The sequence below is a fragment of the Pteropus medius genome, unplaced genomic scaffold (genome assembly GCF_902729225.1).
Source record: "Pteropus medius unplaced genomic scaffold, Ma_sr-lr_union100, whole genome shotgun sequence".
In the NCBI taxonomy this organism is placed as follows: domain Eukaryota; kingdom Metazoa; phylum Chordata; class Mammalia; order Chiroptera; family Pteropodidae; genus Pteropus; species Pteropus medius.
Window position 1 is genome coordinate 19,272,398 of NW_024347791.1, and position 15,487 is coordinate 19,287,884.

Consider the following 15,487-nt stretch of genomic DNA (forward strand, 5'->3'; position numbering starts at 1 on the left):
AATTAAAGAGATGAGTCCTTAATCCTACTCAGTTCCAGTATTGAGGCAAAGCTATTATTCAATGGATTATTTTAGACTGTATCACCATCAATCGAGTCCACATAATTGCCCTGATCTTCCAGACAATTAAGTGCCAAATCTTCTAAAAACTACAACAAACCAAGTGACATTTCTTCCTAGTTTTGGGACTAGTTCTTTAGATAAATTTGTATCAGTTCTCAAGCACAGTACCAATACAAGTGGGTAAGGGTGGATTCTATTAGTGGAGATCATGGAAGCACAGGAACTTTTGCTAACCCTAGATGCTTGGAGCTGTGATTCCACACTGAAATATGGGATGAAACTACATGGTGTGAAAAACATTATACTTTTATAATGGGAAATTAAGCAAGCTACAGAATATATAGCACCAGAATTTTATTAGACGAGTTAGGGATTGAGTACTAGCTAAGAGGCGAAGTATCTGGCATACTTCAATTTATAACACAGCAAGGACACATCTTTCTGATGTCCTTTTTCCCTGAGTTGATGTGTAAGAAAATTATATTCCTCAGTAACTTTTTTGTGATCACCCAAGTCTTATCCATGTATTAACATACCTACTTTTTACCGTTTTTATAATGAGATCACACCTTCACATCTTTTATAATTTTTTTTTGGTAATTATTTTATCAGGAGCATTTTCCAATCTTACCTACTCTTTGCAACATTTTTAATGAGTGCATGGTATCTACATTTACCTAACCATTAACCTATTACCAAACATTTTTGTTTTGAGCTCATGCTAGTATAAAGACTCCAAATTCACCACCACCATCATTGCATAATGCCATATGAAATGCCTCTAAGAGGACTGGCTTGGTAATGTATAATGAAGAATCTGAAAGATGTGTTTTAAGGTATTATTTTGAAAGCATGAAACTCTGCTAAACAGAAAGTCTTAATAGAATATGTAACAAATTCCTACATCTTGAACTTGGGTTACATAGGGAGATGTCAGAAAAACAAAGCCACAGAATACCATCTTGAATATTGCTTTTATTTGAGTTAGGATTGGGGGACACAACATGCTTGAGGTTTAATGCTTTCAACTATGGTCTCAGGTCCTTGGGGATTTGTTCTTCCATATACTTTGTTCAAGTCTGAGAAGTAGAGCTATAGATGAACATAAAGCTTATCAAATTAGGGTACTTACTTAATGCTCATTATGGCTTGGTTTTAATATGGTAAAATATGACTGCATACCATAAAAAGTCAATAAAGATGTTAATGGAGTTTACTACAATAGACTTTAATTGCTTAAGATGTTGATTCCAATTATCAACTATTGAAAACAATGTTGCCATTTGAGAAATGAGAATTACTTGGTAAATGGTTCATTTCCAGGTGCAGCATTTTATATCTGGTTTGGCAATAAAATCATCATTTATTAAAAGCTAAAATGTTATTCTTCACCCAGTGAATAATTTAAGAGCTATAATGTGTACTTGGCTTCATTTTAAGAGTTTATCCATTCAAAATTGAGCACTTTATGCAAACCAGCATCGGATCTTTAAAAAGAGTACATCAAGTTATTACTATACTTCTCTGATTTACACTGAAGTTGATCTTTAAAGTGCACTTCCTCAATCGACATTCATAAATAGTACATAAATCTAATTAACATTTCTTTTGCTACATAACACCTGATGGTAAATAAAGATGAGCTTTGACAACCTGGCACTTAGAAGAACGGCCAGACAACATAAGTGTACATAACCAAAATGACAGCAAAACAACAAAAACCAAAACGCAATTAAATCATTCACACAGGGCTCTCCAGTGTACTTTCCCTTAATAACTTCTTCCTGGTATTCAGTCACAGAACGAGGTATCTATCCACAAACTTGCAAAAGCAGACTTGATAAACACGTTTTATTTTATTATTTACCTTTATGAAATCAAAAGAAAAATGAAACCTATTTGTGATTTCTATAAGAATTCTCTTCACAAAAGAGGAAAAAAAAACATGAAAAAGGGAGAAATGATATGCCAGCAAACGAATGCCACATACATTTAATAACTATCTGTATTTTATATTTAACACCCTTAGCAATAGGTTCATCACTTTCTCAGGTCACTTTATATCATTTGGGGATAGAAATAGCTTTCAGCTGAAACTAGAATATATCAATTACTAGGGAATCCTTTAATAAGGGAAAAAGTGCTAAAAATGATGGCAAGAGAAAATTGAATATTAAAACTGTTTTGAGAAGGCAGGCTAACACTTGTGTTAAACAGGCAGCCTCTGTATATATTTAAAAAATGGAACTCTACCTAAACTTTATTGCTCTTCTAAAGTTTTGATGTTTTTGAAACACTTTTAAAACACTTCTCCCCAACCCCCTCAATATTTTAACATCTATGTGCCAAGCTGTGAATCTCTTAAGATACTTGTTTCACATTATCTTATTCATCCTCGCAAGTGTTAACTTAAACCAATGTACTTAAAGGAGCAGACAAAAGCAATTATTTAAAATATATTTAAAATAGCATGACGTTATTTCAGGACATACATATTTATTACAACATTAATAAAAACTAGGGCCTGTAGAAGTTGGAGAGATAAAAGAAATGAGCAATAGGAGAAACATTATGTGTGGAAGGTAAGAACTAGTTTTGCTGTTTTGATTTCAATAATAACTATAACATCTAACTAACCTTACGAATAGACTTCTCTCTCCTATCTTGGAGTGAAATGAAATAACCTCTCTCCACCTCACAAAAAAAAATCACGTAAGAAAAGGAAAACTTAAAAAAAAAAAAAAAGACTAAAAAGGACACTCATCTTATTTTGATATAATTCTCTGCCAGTAACCGTTTTCCAGATGTGCTCTGTTCTCTAAGCTCAAATCCTAACTCCAAAACCTTTTTTGATTGTTCCCACAAAAATACTTCTGAAACCCAAACACCTGAAGAAACATGTTTATGTAGCATATATTTACTCATATAACTGCTCAAAGTATGGACTTAAAATTCCAAATAAGTATGCAATGCCCAGTACTTTTACTGATAATCTGTGGATGAAGACAGGACAATAGATTTTGGGTCCACCACCTAGCTCAACTGCAATCAATTAAAGAGATTCACACATAATACGCAGATCTAGATCAGTCCCCAAAATCATATTTTGGGGTGACCCTATCAACCAAAATAGTAAGGAAATAATCAGCTTGGCAAATAAAAGCACTTAGTGTATGGGAGTTAAAATAATGATAAAATGATCACAAACATAATATGTACTTTCCCCCATAACTTTAACAAGTAATGTTTTTTTCAGAAAGGATCAAGTTGTTTTTTTGTCCCTGTGAATAAAGAAAAAGTTTATTCTTACACAAGCCTTTTTTAAAAACTCTTAAGGCCTAACCATTTTTGTAATGCTAAGAAATGTAATTTTAATTTTCTTCCTAAATCTTAAATTTCTAAATCATAACTTAATAAATAAAATCTTATCGCTATTAAACCATAATAGTAAAAAGCTAAGTTTTTGGGGTATTATTACCAGAGTCTTTAAACGTTAAAGCAGTGGTAAATTACTCAAATTACTTTAAAAAAATACGGTTAACACTCCAAAAGTTATTTGAAACACAAATTTAAAACCAGCTTAAAGAATCGCAAGTAATGGAAAAATATAAAAATCCTTAACTGAAAAAAATAGATTTTGTTTGTAAAACTTTCAACATAATGGAATACTTTTAGACTAGAGCTTAAAAACTAGAAAAGGTAATTGTATTTCAAGAATTAAAAACAAGGGTGTAACTAGCAAAAGATAAAAAATTTCCAAATGGTATTATTCTAAGCGTAAAACACTGACTAGAAAGTAATCCTACGAAATACGCACTTTGTCGGCTGTCCCAACATGCAGCCTCGCCTGTAATAAAGGAGGTAGGAGAAAAACCACCAGTGAATTTGAATTTCCAAATTCAATCAGAGAAAGGGAGGAGTCCTGACTTACATTTCATAGAAGTGTCACCCTCTCCTTATCTACAGCGAGTATTTTTATTATAAAAACACATGCTGTATCATTCAACTGCATAGAACGGAACTTGGCCACTTCTACTCTCAAGTCTACGTCGTAGATGGGGTTAAAAACTCTACGTCCCTGAAGAGGTACTCAAAACAAAGTCTATTTTAAAGGACAAAGGAGATTGAAAAATTATTTAGCTTCCTCGGAACTTCTTAAATTTTGACAATTACTATTTAATTGACGCATTTCACTGTTCTCTGCTCGGTTAGGACTGTCTTCCAGCACTCCAGCCCACATCCCTCCTCAAAAAGACTCAGGCTGACAAAGATAGAGATAGTTCGGCCAGCAAACGCGATTCCCTCAGCCTGGGCCACGAATAGCCGGATCGAGAATGAACCCCCAAAGAAGGGAGACTCTGAGACACAAACAAGGTTAAAAAAAAAATCAAGGGGGATGGGGTGGGGCGAAACCCGCCCCAACTCTCTCAATCCCACCCAGGTCCACCTCTCCTTTACTGAGCCATATAATAAAACCAAAAAGTAATCCAAAAAAAAAAAAATTAAAAGGGAACATCACGAGAAGGCAAGTAAGGCTTCTTTACACTCTGCGCTCCCGGACCCAATTCTCTACCGAAGCTCCCGGCCCTCCCCACCCCCAGGGGTCCCGGCGCCATTTAGCTCCTCCGAAGCCGCCGCCATTTTCCGCCCCCCGTCAGATCGCTGCTGCGTCTCGGCGGCCGCTCGCTACCCTGCTCTGCAGCCCGAGCCACCGCCACAGGCCCGGCCCCGAGAGGGAGGCCCTGGCCTGAACGTGCGGGGCCGGCAGCTTCAGCGTCACGAAGGCCCAGCTCCGACCCCGCCCGCGGTGCCCGGGGGCCGATAGCTTGCGCTGGCCGGCGAGAACAGGCAGGCAGCAAGGGGGCCGGACAGACTCCACTGGGCGGAGCGGCCCTAGCGGCAGTTGGGACCTAAAGGTTCCATCGCACTTACTTCCTGTTTTGGGTCCGGGCACTTTGGAAGAACCAGGATGGAGGCTCCAAAAAATACCAGGATGGAGGAAGCAGCCACGGGCAAGAGTGGCTGCAGCTGGAGTGAGCGAGCGCGACGAGCCACCGGAAACGGAGCTGCAGCCGTGCCCCGCCCTCCAGCCCCCGCACGCTCCCCCTCCCACTCCTCCTTCCCTTGGGGCGGCCCCCAGCGGCGACTGCTTGCGTAACTTCCGGCCAAGTTGGAGCGCGAAAGAAAATCTCGGATTTTGGAGCTTCAGTCCCAGTCTCTGTGGTGGTGGTCTGTGGTCGTCTCGTGTCCTCTCCTCCTGCTAGGAAATCTCGGTACAGACTACCCTGCTGCCGATGATATAAAGGAGGTTCCCCCCCTTTATTTTGGCAATTGTAATCCTTCTGGCTTTGGGCAAAGTTGGGTTCCGCGCGCGCGGGCCAAGTTTCATAATTCTCCGGGGCTCGGAGCAGAGGGAGCTGCGGGGTGGGGGTGCTTGAAAGCCAGGTCTGAGTGCAGGAGAAAGCCAGGAATTGTGTGTCTGGCTCTCCTCCTTTGGTCTGCTTTGCCATAGGTGATTAAAATGAGGTGTTACCTGTTTGGGCGTGTGATGCAATTCTTGATGAAATATATCCCGAGTGTAGGAAGATACTACTCTAGTGCACAATCCGTCTTAAAGCACTGCTCTTTTTACCTTTGCTACTTTTCTATCTGGGGAGATTTTAGAGAAGACCAATACTTGGGCGCCGCCCCCGAGACCAGTGTCGTGAGACCCTGGCAGATTTTGTTTTGAAAGTACCAGGACTTTGAAAATCGGAACATGGGGTTAGTTGAATGAGCCATGTTACAGCTTTTATATATGACCTCATTTTGTTTATCGAACTAGTTTTATTGTACTCTACTAGGATTACAGAAGCTTAAAATTTACACTTGACTAATAGTCTCGCGTCCAAAAACTATGTGTAGGCTCACTACATTGTCACAGTGGGAATGGAGTCTATCGGTTGTAAAGGTCAAATAAAGACGGTCAGGAATGTGAATGTGTACATCTGAATTGGTTTTAAGTAGCTAATAATAAGTGTAGGCGAAAGACTTGATGGAAATGACACTAATTCATCAAAGTAACATTGGGATGGGAAAGCAAACTACATACTAATGGAATTAGGATAAATGATTTTTTAGATTTTAAGCCATATGTACCTAGTTTTCACCAGTAATCCACATTACTGAAATGTTTTTTGGGGTAACTCATAAATGTCACATTTTATAAAGTGTAAAACAACAGGATAGTGAATGGCTAAAATTCAAAACACTGACACGTGCTGGTGTGTAGGTGGAATAGGAATGCTCATTCATTAGTAGTGGTAATGCAAAATGCTACAGCCAGTTTGGAAGATAGTTTCTTATAAAACTAAACATGCACTTAACCATATGATCCAGCAATTGCTCCTTGATATTTACCCAAATGATTTGAAAATTTATTTCCATATAAAACTTGCACACGGTTATTTATAGCAACTTTTTATAATTGACAAAACTTGGAAGCAACGAAGATGTATGTGTTTTAGTGGATAAATGAGTAAACTACATTTATACAATGGGGTATTATTCAGTATTGAAAAGAAATGTGCTGTTAATCCGTGAAAAGACATGGAGGAACCTTAAATGAATATTACTAAGTGATATTCGAGAAAGGGCAAAACTGTGGAGATAGTTAAAAGATCAGTAGGTGCCAGGGTTTAGAGCGAAAGGGAGAGGAACGAGTGGAGCACAGAGGATTTTTAAGGCAGCGAAATGGTTCTGAATGATCTATAATGGTACATACACGTCATACATTAGTCAAAACTCTAGAATGTACAATACTAATAATGAACTCTAACGTAAACTGGATTTTGGATGATTCATCATTTGTAACAAATTTACCACTCTGATGGAGGAGGTTGATAATGGGGGAGGCTATGCACGTGGAGTAGCTGGGGTGGAGGGATGGGTATTTAGGAAATATCTACCTTCCCCTCAATTTTCCATTGAATCTTAAACTGCTTTAAAAAAGTACAATCTGTTTACAAAAAGATAGTATGAAAAGATTTAAGTGATACTTTGGATTTGGACAATGTGAGCCAATGTTTTTTGAGTGCTGTGTGTCAGTTAAATGCTTTACATGTGTTAAACTCATTTAATGTTTGCGAGTGCCAATTACATCAGTATGGTTATTACTAACGAATCTCGTTTTAGACAAGAACCAAAAATAAGTGAAGGAATGTGTCCAAAGGCATACAGCAAAATAAATGGTAGAGTCAGAATTGAAGCCTCAGCTCCAGAGCGTATGCCCTGAACTACCTTTGTGCAGCTCACAAAGTGCACTTTGGCAAAGTCTTTTTATAATGAAAACAAATTATTACAAACAGTTTCCAGAGTCTGTGCTGAACTGGAAGATGGACGTGTTTGACCAGTTTTCAAAAATAAAATCCAGAAGCAGCATTTTATTGCATCTAACTTTATTACCAATTTGTGGTACTTTCTGCATCCTATTGTGGTTATGGCAGGTATCATTCAGTTTTTAAATGAGTACATAAGTAATATGTAAACAAAACCGTAAAGCATGATAGTGTTGTGGTATAGATGTTGGAGTCAGACTTGATCGTTAATCTTAGCTTTATTGCTTAGTAGTGGGTATGGTATTTCACCTCTCTAGGCTTCATTTGCTTTTGAAAAATGGCATAATAAAATCTGCCTCCCAGAATTATGTAGTGAACATGCGTTGCACAGAGCCTGGCCTATGTATTAAGCACTTAAAAATGGAAACTAATAAACCTTCGAACCAGAAAAGCAATTAAACTACTCAAAGACAGTTCTAATGAAATAATCACATGTAAAATTAACATTAACATTTATGAGGAAGTGGTTCCTAATTAGCCACATTTTCCATGAAGCATAACCATATAAGATTCTTTTTCACTATGACATAAGAGAATGATATCTAGATTATAGTCTGGCTACCCATTGTCTTCTGCAAAATCTTAGGTCAGCCTGCACTCTGCTGATAATTTCCTAAAGTCAGGTACATCCTCATGATTCTCCCTTTCTGGTGAATTTCATAACTTTTTTCCAAGGTCATTTGGTATTTCCTGGAGGACAGTATGTTTTAATATTGGTTTAATACATAATTTAAAAAGTAAATTTAACATCAATTTATGATAAAAACTCTCAACAAAGTAGGTATAGAGGAAATGTACCTCAACTTAATAAAGGCCATATGTGATAAGCCCACAGCTAACATTATACTCGAGAGAAAAGCTGAAAGCTTTTCCTCTAAGATCAGGAACAAGAAAAAAATGCCCACTCTCGCCACTGTTATTCAACATAGTTTTGGAAGTCCTAGCCAGAGCAATTAGGCAAGAAAAAGAAATAAAATGCATGCAAATTAGAAAGGAAAAAATAAAGCTGTCACTATTTGCAGATGACATGATATTTTTAGTGTATATATATATATATCTAAAGACGCTATTTAAATATTAAAACATTCAGTAATGTTGCAGACTACAAAATCACCACACAAAAATCTGTTGCATTTCTATTCACTAATAACAAATTCAGAGAAGCAAATAATCCCATTTACAATTGCATCAAAAAGCATAAAATACCTAGGAATAAATTTAACCAAGGAGATGAAAGAGCTGTATATTGAAAACTATAAGACATTAATGAAGGAAATTGAAGAAGACACAAATGGAAAGATATTCTGCACTCATGAATTAGAAGAATTAGTATTGTTAAAATGTCCATACTGCCCAAACAACATACAGATTCAATATACAGAGTTCAGGGCAGGGCTTTCTGAAAAGACATTTGAGCACAGACTGGAAAGGTGAGATGAAATCTACACAGTGAGGGGGTGAGGAGTGGGACGGCATTTGTTCAATTAATGTAGAAGTGTATTTGTAAAAAGCACCTGGCCTATGTATTATTTACAAAATGGTAAAGGCACAGTGTTCATAAGTGGTAGGCTCAATCTCTTGCAGACGTTGAGTTTAAGTCCTCTCTAAGGCTGGATGTCGGCACATGCCAGAGATTGCTAGACCATCAGCCACCTCTGCCTGATCTTACAGCTTCAGTTTGCCAGCATATGGCACAGTACCTTAATTTAGTAGACACTTAAATGTTTGTTGAGATCAAAGATAATTAAATATCTTAAACCAAAAGATCAGGAAGCTAGCCATTTCTGTTCTTTGGCAATAGTTACTACAGGAGAATCTAGTTTTTCACATAGTGTCACCACTTGGGCACCTCTGGAATAAAAGAAACAAATGTTACCTTTTATTATTACCCTAGTAGAAGGTAGTTATTCTAATAGGATGTCACATGTTAGGTGTTACTCTAAACTTTATTGCCCAAATCTCTTTGTTCATCTAGATGAAGTATTTTAAGGATAGAGACATTACATTTTCACCAGCAGATGTCTCTATCGTTCAGCAAGATTTTCTTTTTTCCTTTTCTTTCCAGAGTAGTAGCTTCAACAGCAGATGGGAATTCTGTGGGCTTGAATTTGTTAGTGATACACTATGGTAGACTAGTGACAAGCTTCAACAATAATAAAACCAAAGGGATTATGCTTTGAAATTCAAATATGAAAGGTCTTCTAGCATTTAAAGACTTTTCATTGATTAGTGCCCTTCTCTTTTATGCAATGTACATCTAATTCCCTTGCTAAGACTATGCAGTGAGAAAGAAACAGAGAACCTGTGTAACCTTTATAGCTTTCAGAAGTTTGCACATTTGTGATACTCCTTCATGCCTTTCATTCATCAGACCTCTCTGAACACTATTCTAGGCATGAAAAACAAGGACCCTGCCCTTAAGGCACATATATTTCTAGTAGAGGAGTTTATGTTAGAGTAGTGTTTTTCAGTGTGTCTTTGTACAAAACTCTTGGTTAAAATACCAATTTACTAAATTTTTGCAATTGCTCGTAAAAACTTGCTTGTGATTAACAACTTAGTGAGAGATTAAGATGAAATATCATTTAGTATCATCATTTAGTATCATCGGATTAATCTAAATTAAAAAATTAGGAAATATGGACCAGTGATCATTAGTCTTGCTTAGTCAAAGCACTTTGAACACTATCTGACAAATTGAAAGTGCTCAGAAATGTCAAATATTATTTGTCTTTACCGATAAGCAACAAAGAAACAGGAAGAGAGCATTGTGTTATTTGTTGAGTAGGATTTGTTGGGGCAACAATTCTATTTTAGTAAAGAGGATTGGGATATAAAAAATTTCTTTATCATGTTAAGATTTATATTGAAATAACAAGAGCTAATGGATGGTCTATTTCTGGACTTTTTAAAACTTATTTTAAACTACCTTTCAAAAAGGAGGTCTATTGCTGATAGATATGGAAAGGGATATTATAGGTTCCATTGTTTAAAATTTTTTTTCTTTCTCTGTAACTCCTTTGTAATCGGCCTGTTTTCATGTTTCTGGGCAGAGTGTTATGCCCTAGAGAAATTATATGGCCTCTTATTTGAGGAATTTCCTTCTACTGGATACCCTTAATACACATGCGAGAGATGCATATAAACACATGCGAGCTAAAGGTCTTGACCTGAAATTGTTAAAGTTAAAATCCAAACTCAACAAAAAACACTGTTGATCAAGCGAGCTATTTCTCTCAAAAATTACCCAAACTATCAACCTGGTCTTTTAATAACTACTTAATTTAAGAATATATACATTATGTTAAGTATAAGCATATTAAGTTTAATTCCAGGATATAATTTAATTTCATTATAAATTAATTAAGGTTATAATGACTGCATCTTAAGTGGGCAGACTGGGTGAAGACATGTAGTATATATTTTTAATTTAATGAAATTGGAAAAAACAGAATTAGGAAAGTACAGTTTCTGTGGGTTCTCTGTTCAGACTAGAGGATATATATAATCATGTTTTATAATTGTAGCTATTGAAGCAGTATTTTATTGATATTAGCAAAATTAGGGTTAAGAAAATATGTGGCTCCAGAAGTCACAGTATCACTAATGTCTTTTTTTCTGTGTCTATTTATATTTCTTTATTAGGAGTTTACATTTATGCTGAACTTTAGTCTGTGTTGGTTCAACTTGGTATAGTAAGACATAAGGCTATACAGCCATTGTCTGAAGGTGAAACTTCTTTTTCTGTTTCTTTCATAATTGGATAAGCTCTATTTTTGTTAAACAGGAGTTCATTTTTCACATGATACTGCAGTCTTTCTTTTCCTTTGCCAAAGAGCCATCTGCTATGGAATCATTCTATATCAAGAACACTCTTGATCTTGAGCCTGTAATAAATTTCCACAAGAATCTCTTCTGAGAAGGAACCCATGCAGCTTTACCTTTGTAGACCAATTGCAGGAAAAATATATGATACAACAATGTCTCATACATAATGTTATAAATAACTATGTTATTTGAAAATGTCATAGTAAATATAGAGCTATATAAGCAACCTGTCTCCTGCAATGGGTGAAAACAAAAAGAAATCTGAAGCCTTTTGCTTTTAGACTTTTCCTACTACTCTCTTCACTGCAACTACATTTTGATAAATTAGTACATAGGATGACGGATTTAAAAATCATATTTCCTTAGGATAGGTAGCTTATAACTGATGGTAGGATGCAACAAGTGACCAGGGTTTTTCTATAATCCCCATATTCACTGGGTAGTAAAATCTGATATTACAAGGTGTTTTATTTTTATTAAATTTTAAATAGAAATAGAGTGATTGATTTCACTTGTTTTTATTGTTATTTAAACAAGTAAAAGGTAAAACTCAATCCCAGTGAAGTTTTTTAAGTCACAGTTGTATGCATACAGGTTTGTAAAAAATAAATCTGTCATTTTTTTGGTAACAAGCCTGAAGAGTGCTCCTCCGATCCTGATAATTATTCATTCTACCTCTCTCAACAAATGACCTTCACAGAGACTTTAAAGCATTAACTCCCTCTCATGGCTATATAAGTGGGGGCCTCCCCAGCCCCCATTTATATACTCATCTGTGCTCATCTTGAACTCCTTCCCTCCAATCCTAGAGAAGTTTCTTCTCTTATTCAAGGCTAATTTTTTTTTATGTGCTTTTGATTTCATCTCCCTCTCAGGGTTATTTTTATTCCCTCTTCTAGGTTTTCAACTACTATAGTCTGGTTTCTGCCTCCAGTGCAGCCACTGAAGATCATTAATGAGCTGCACGTTGCTAAATCCAGTGAATAATATTCTATTATTATAAACTTAATATTTTAGCAGCATATGTTTCTGAAATGACCACCTCTTCCTTCTCTGAATACTCTTTTTTTCTCTTGATTTTGAGTTCAAATACTCTGGAATTCTTCCCACTTCTCTAAACTCTTCTTAGCTGGCCTGTCTTTTAAATAGCAGAGCTCTTCACAGTGACCTCCTAGGCCTACATCTCTTTTTCATTCTATCCTCTCTTCCAAAATGATTATTATCCACTCTAATGGCTTCAATTGCTCTCTATACACTGATGACTCCTAAATTTATAACTCTGCTGATCTACTATTCAGGTGCCCAATTGGGTGTGGCACTTGGCCTAAATGTGGGATACTGTATTTTCCATAGATGGATGCAACAATATCTCTTGTCCAACATGCTCTTCATGCAGTATAACTTTGACACTCTTCCTATTAAGAGGTGGATATTTATTAATCCTCTCATTGAAGCTGGATAGCTTTTGTGGCTTATTTTAACCAATAGAGCATGCAGGAAGTGGTGCTATGTGACTTTGGAAAATAGATCATGAGAGGCCTATCAGCCGTCAAGGAAGCAACCAACATATAGGCAGTTATCAGCTGCCATACTGTGAGGAAGCCCAAACTAGCCATTCAGAATAACTACATGGAGAGGCCCTGAGACCATATGAAAAGAGAAGGATGACTAGAGAGCCATTAGCCTCTTCAGCCTCCCCTCCATATTTGTTATCCGTTGCTGTATAATAAATTACTCCAAAATGTAGTGGCTTAAAACAGCAAGTATTTATTACCTCACAGCTTCAGTGGCTCAGGAATTTAGGAGCAGCTTAGGTAAGTAATTTGCTTAGGGACTTGCATGAGGTTGCAATCAAAGTATCATCTGGGGCTTCAGTCATCTGAAGGCTTGACTGAAACTGGAAAATCTAGTTCTAAGATGGCTCACTCACAGGTTGTTGGCAAGAAGCTTCATCCCTGGCTATTGGTTGGAGGCCTAAATTCCTGCCATGTAGGACTTTCCATGAGATTTCCCCAGGAGCAAGTGATACAAGAGTGAGAGCAAGGAGGAAGCTGAATGTCTTTTATGACCTAGTTTCAGAGGTTACACACTGTCACTTCTATTTTACACTATTCGTTAGAAGTGAGACACTAAGGCCAGCCCATATTCAAGGGGATAGGGATGGGGCTCCACCTTTCAAATGGATTTGTGGACACCCTCCATCCATTGTTATAGTTCCAGCCATTACCTGATTACAATGGCACGAGAGACCAGGAGATAAGCTGGAACTGCTTATCCCCAAATCCTGATCCACAGAAACTCTGAGCAATAATAAAATGATTATTGTTGTCTTAAGCCACGATGTTTTAAAGTAATTATTTTTTCAGCACTAGCTAACCAAAACATGGAGTCTTTTGACTAAACCTTGGAAAAAAGTATTCCCTTCTTCTCTGTAATTCCACAGATTTATCTGGGGTTTCTATTCCTTTCCCCCAGACCTAGGATTTTGATGCCAAGAAGGGAGTAGCATATATGGTGTGTGTGGAGGGGAGCTGCCCAAGTACCCACTAGCATTCGTTAGCTTTTCAAAATTTTTATTTCCTTTTGGTTATGAAAACTGCTTTTACCATTCTCCCTATGTTCTGGTCCATGATAGAAACTCTGTCTTACAGGGTGTAGACCCTTATTTTTTAAACGAAAAGTTTTAGAAGCTCCAAAGCCTTTTTTTTCTCCATAGTTTTGGCTCTGGATTTTAATTCTATCACATAAAGTTATAAAAGTCCATTCAAAAATTTAATTCACTTCTTTGTTTTAGCTTGTATATATGTTCTTCCTCTGAGGTAGTGTATATAAAAACTATCAAAACTCCGTTTATGGTGGGAGAAGAATAATAGGCATAAGAAACTGCTGTAAGGAACAGCACCCCATTAATAGCTCAAAAGTATTATACTAAAGGAATAATTAATATATAGCATTTATATTAAGTGGTATTTGATTTTCTGTAATTTGTAAAAGTTTGCACAAAGTATGTATACATGTTATAGTTCATTATTATTCTCTCTTTTTTTGTGTGTGTGATAGATTTTGGAGTTTTGGAAATATGGAATGGATACCCAGGACTAGAATTCCAATTTACAACATTATACCACAGGTAATGGAGATTGGAGGAAACATGTACCTGGAAATTACCCCCTCTCACAGGAGATAAAAGGATTAAAAAGATTAGGATTTGTAAATTTTTTATGTTAGAAGCTGAAAAAATTTACTACATATTATTTTCATCATATTTTAAAATATAACTGATACCAGCACTTGCAAGCCATAGTATGTGTAGAAAAAGAATGTTTTCTGAGCATAATATATATTCCCATATTTATTACATTACTAATAGCATGAACTATTTATAAAAATTATCTGAATTCTACATGTCAGTAATTAGTAACATAGAGTTTACCTGAATCTGGGCAAAAAAAATTGCCCAAACAGTAGCTCAAACAAGATAGAGTCATGTTCTGCATTTCTTAGCTGACCAGACATTTCAACTTCTGTTCTCCCACAACTTGCATAGGAAGGACAGAACTAACTTGTTCAACAAAGAGTTTCTTCTGAGAGGGCTATCTTGTGTTGTATCTGGTCAATATCTGAAAAATCACTTTCTGTGAAAAATGACATGTGGAAGCTCATGTAGGACTTCTTGATGACTCTTGGTTTAGGCTTATTTGCTTCTAAATAAACTTTCTACATGGGAGCTTCTACTCATGATGAGATCTATTCAGCAATGATCAGGCCTGAAGTACACAGTTGTCCATCTGCTGTGCTGTTTCCACCAACATAAGCTATAATAGTCCATTTGGCTCTTTCAGAAAGACAGAAATTGGCCAGTTCATCCTGTTTCCTTTACTGATGTCTCAGTGTCAGTACACAAAATGTGACTGAGAAGAAATTGAGATGAAATTCTTGAAATCTGTGATGGTTACATTTAGCCTACATTTCAGTAAGAAAGTGATTCATACTTCATGTCTATTTTCAGTTGCTAAAACTAACACTATGTTAAGCCTAACTAAAAGCTCTCTCAAATTGCTAACTTTATAGTAGCTATAAGTAGAGTAATTAGAGACTCTATACTGATTTTGTAAAAAAAGAAACCATTTTTTTTAACTTATGCTCAATCCTGCTTCTAGCACCCTTGTTTGTTTAAAAGTTGTGGATTTTAAAAGGAACTGCGGTGGTACTCACATGTC

At 36.5% G+C, this 15,487-nt stretch overlaps 2 protein-coding genes across 5 annotated transcripts in view; one reads left to right on the plus strand and one right to left on the minus strand.

The window, feature by feature from the left end:
• The window catches only part of DMTF1 (cyclin D binding myb like transcription factor 1), a 50,022-nt gene extending 44,888 nt beyond the window's left edge, over nucleotides 1-5,134 (minus strand). For all 4 annotated transcript variants that reach the window (XM_039878225.1, XM_039878228.1, XM_039878222.1 and 1 more), the window contains exon 1: nucleotides 4,996-5,134. The gene's annotated coding sequence lies outside the window, so the exon portion shown is untranslated. The remainder of the gene's footprint in view (nucleotides 1-4,995) is intronic.
• ELAPOR2 (endosome-lysosome associated apoptosis and autophagy regulator family member 2) overlaps nucleotides 1-15,487 on the plus strand; it is a 299,011-nt gene that overhangs the window by 62,023 nt on the left and 221,501 nt on the right. The window contains exon 2 of the mRNA XM_039878221.1: nucleotides 14,328-14,397. The gene's annotated coding sequence lies outside the window, so the exon portion shown is untranslated. The remainder of the gene's footprint in view (nucleotides 1-14,327; nucleotides 14,398-15,487) is intronic.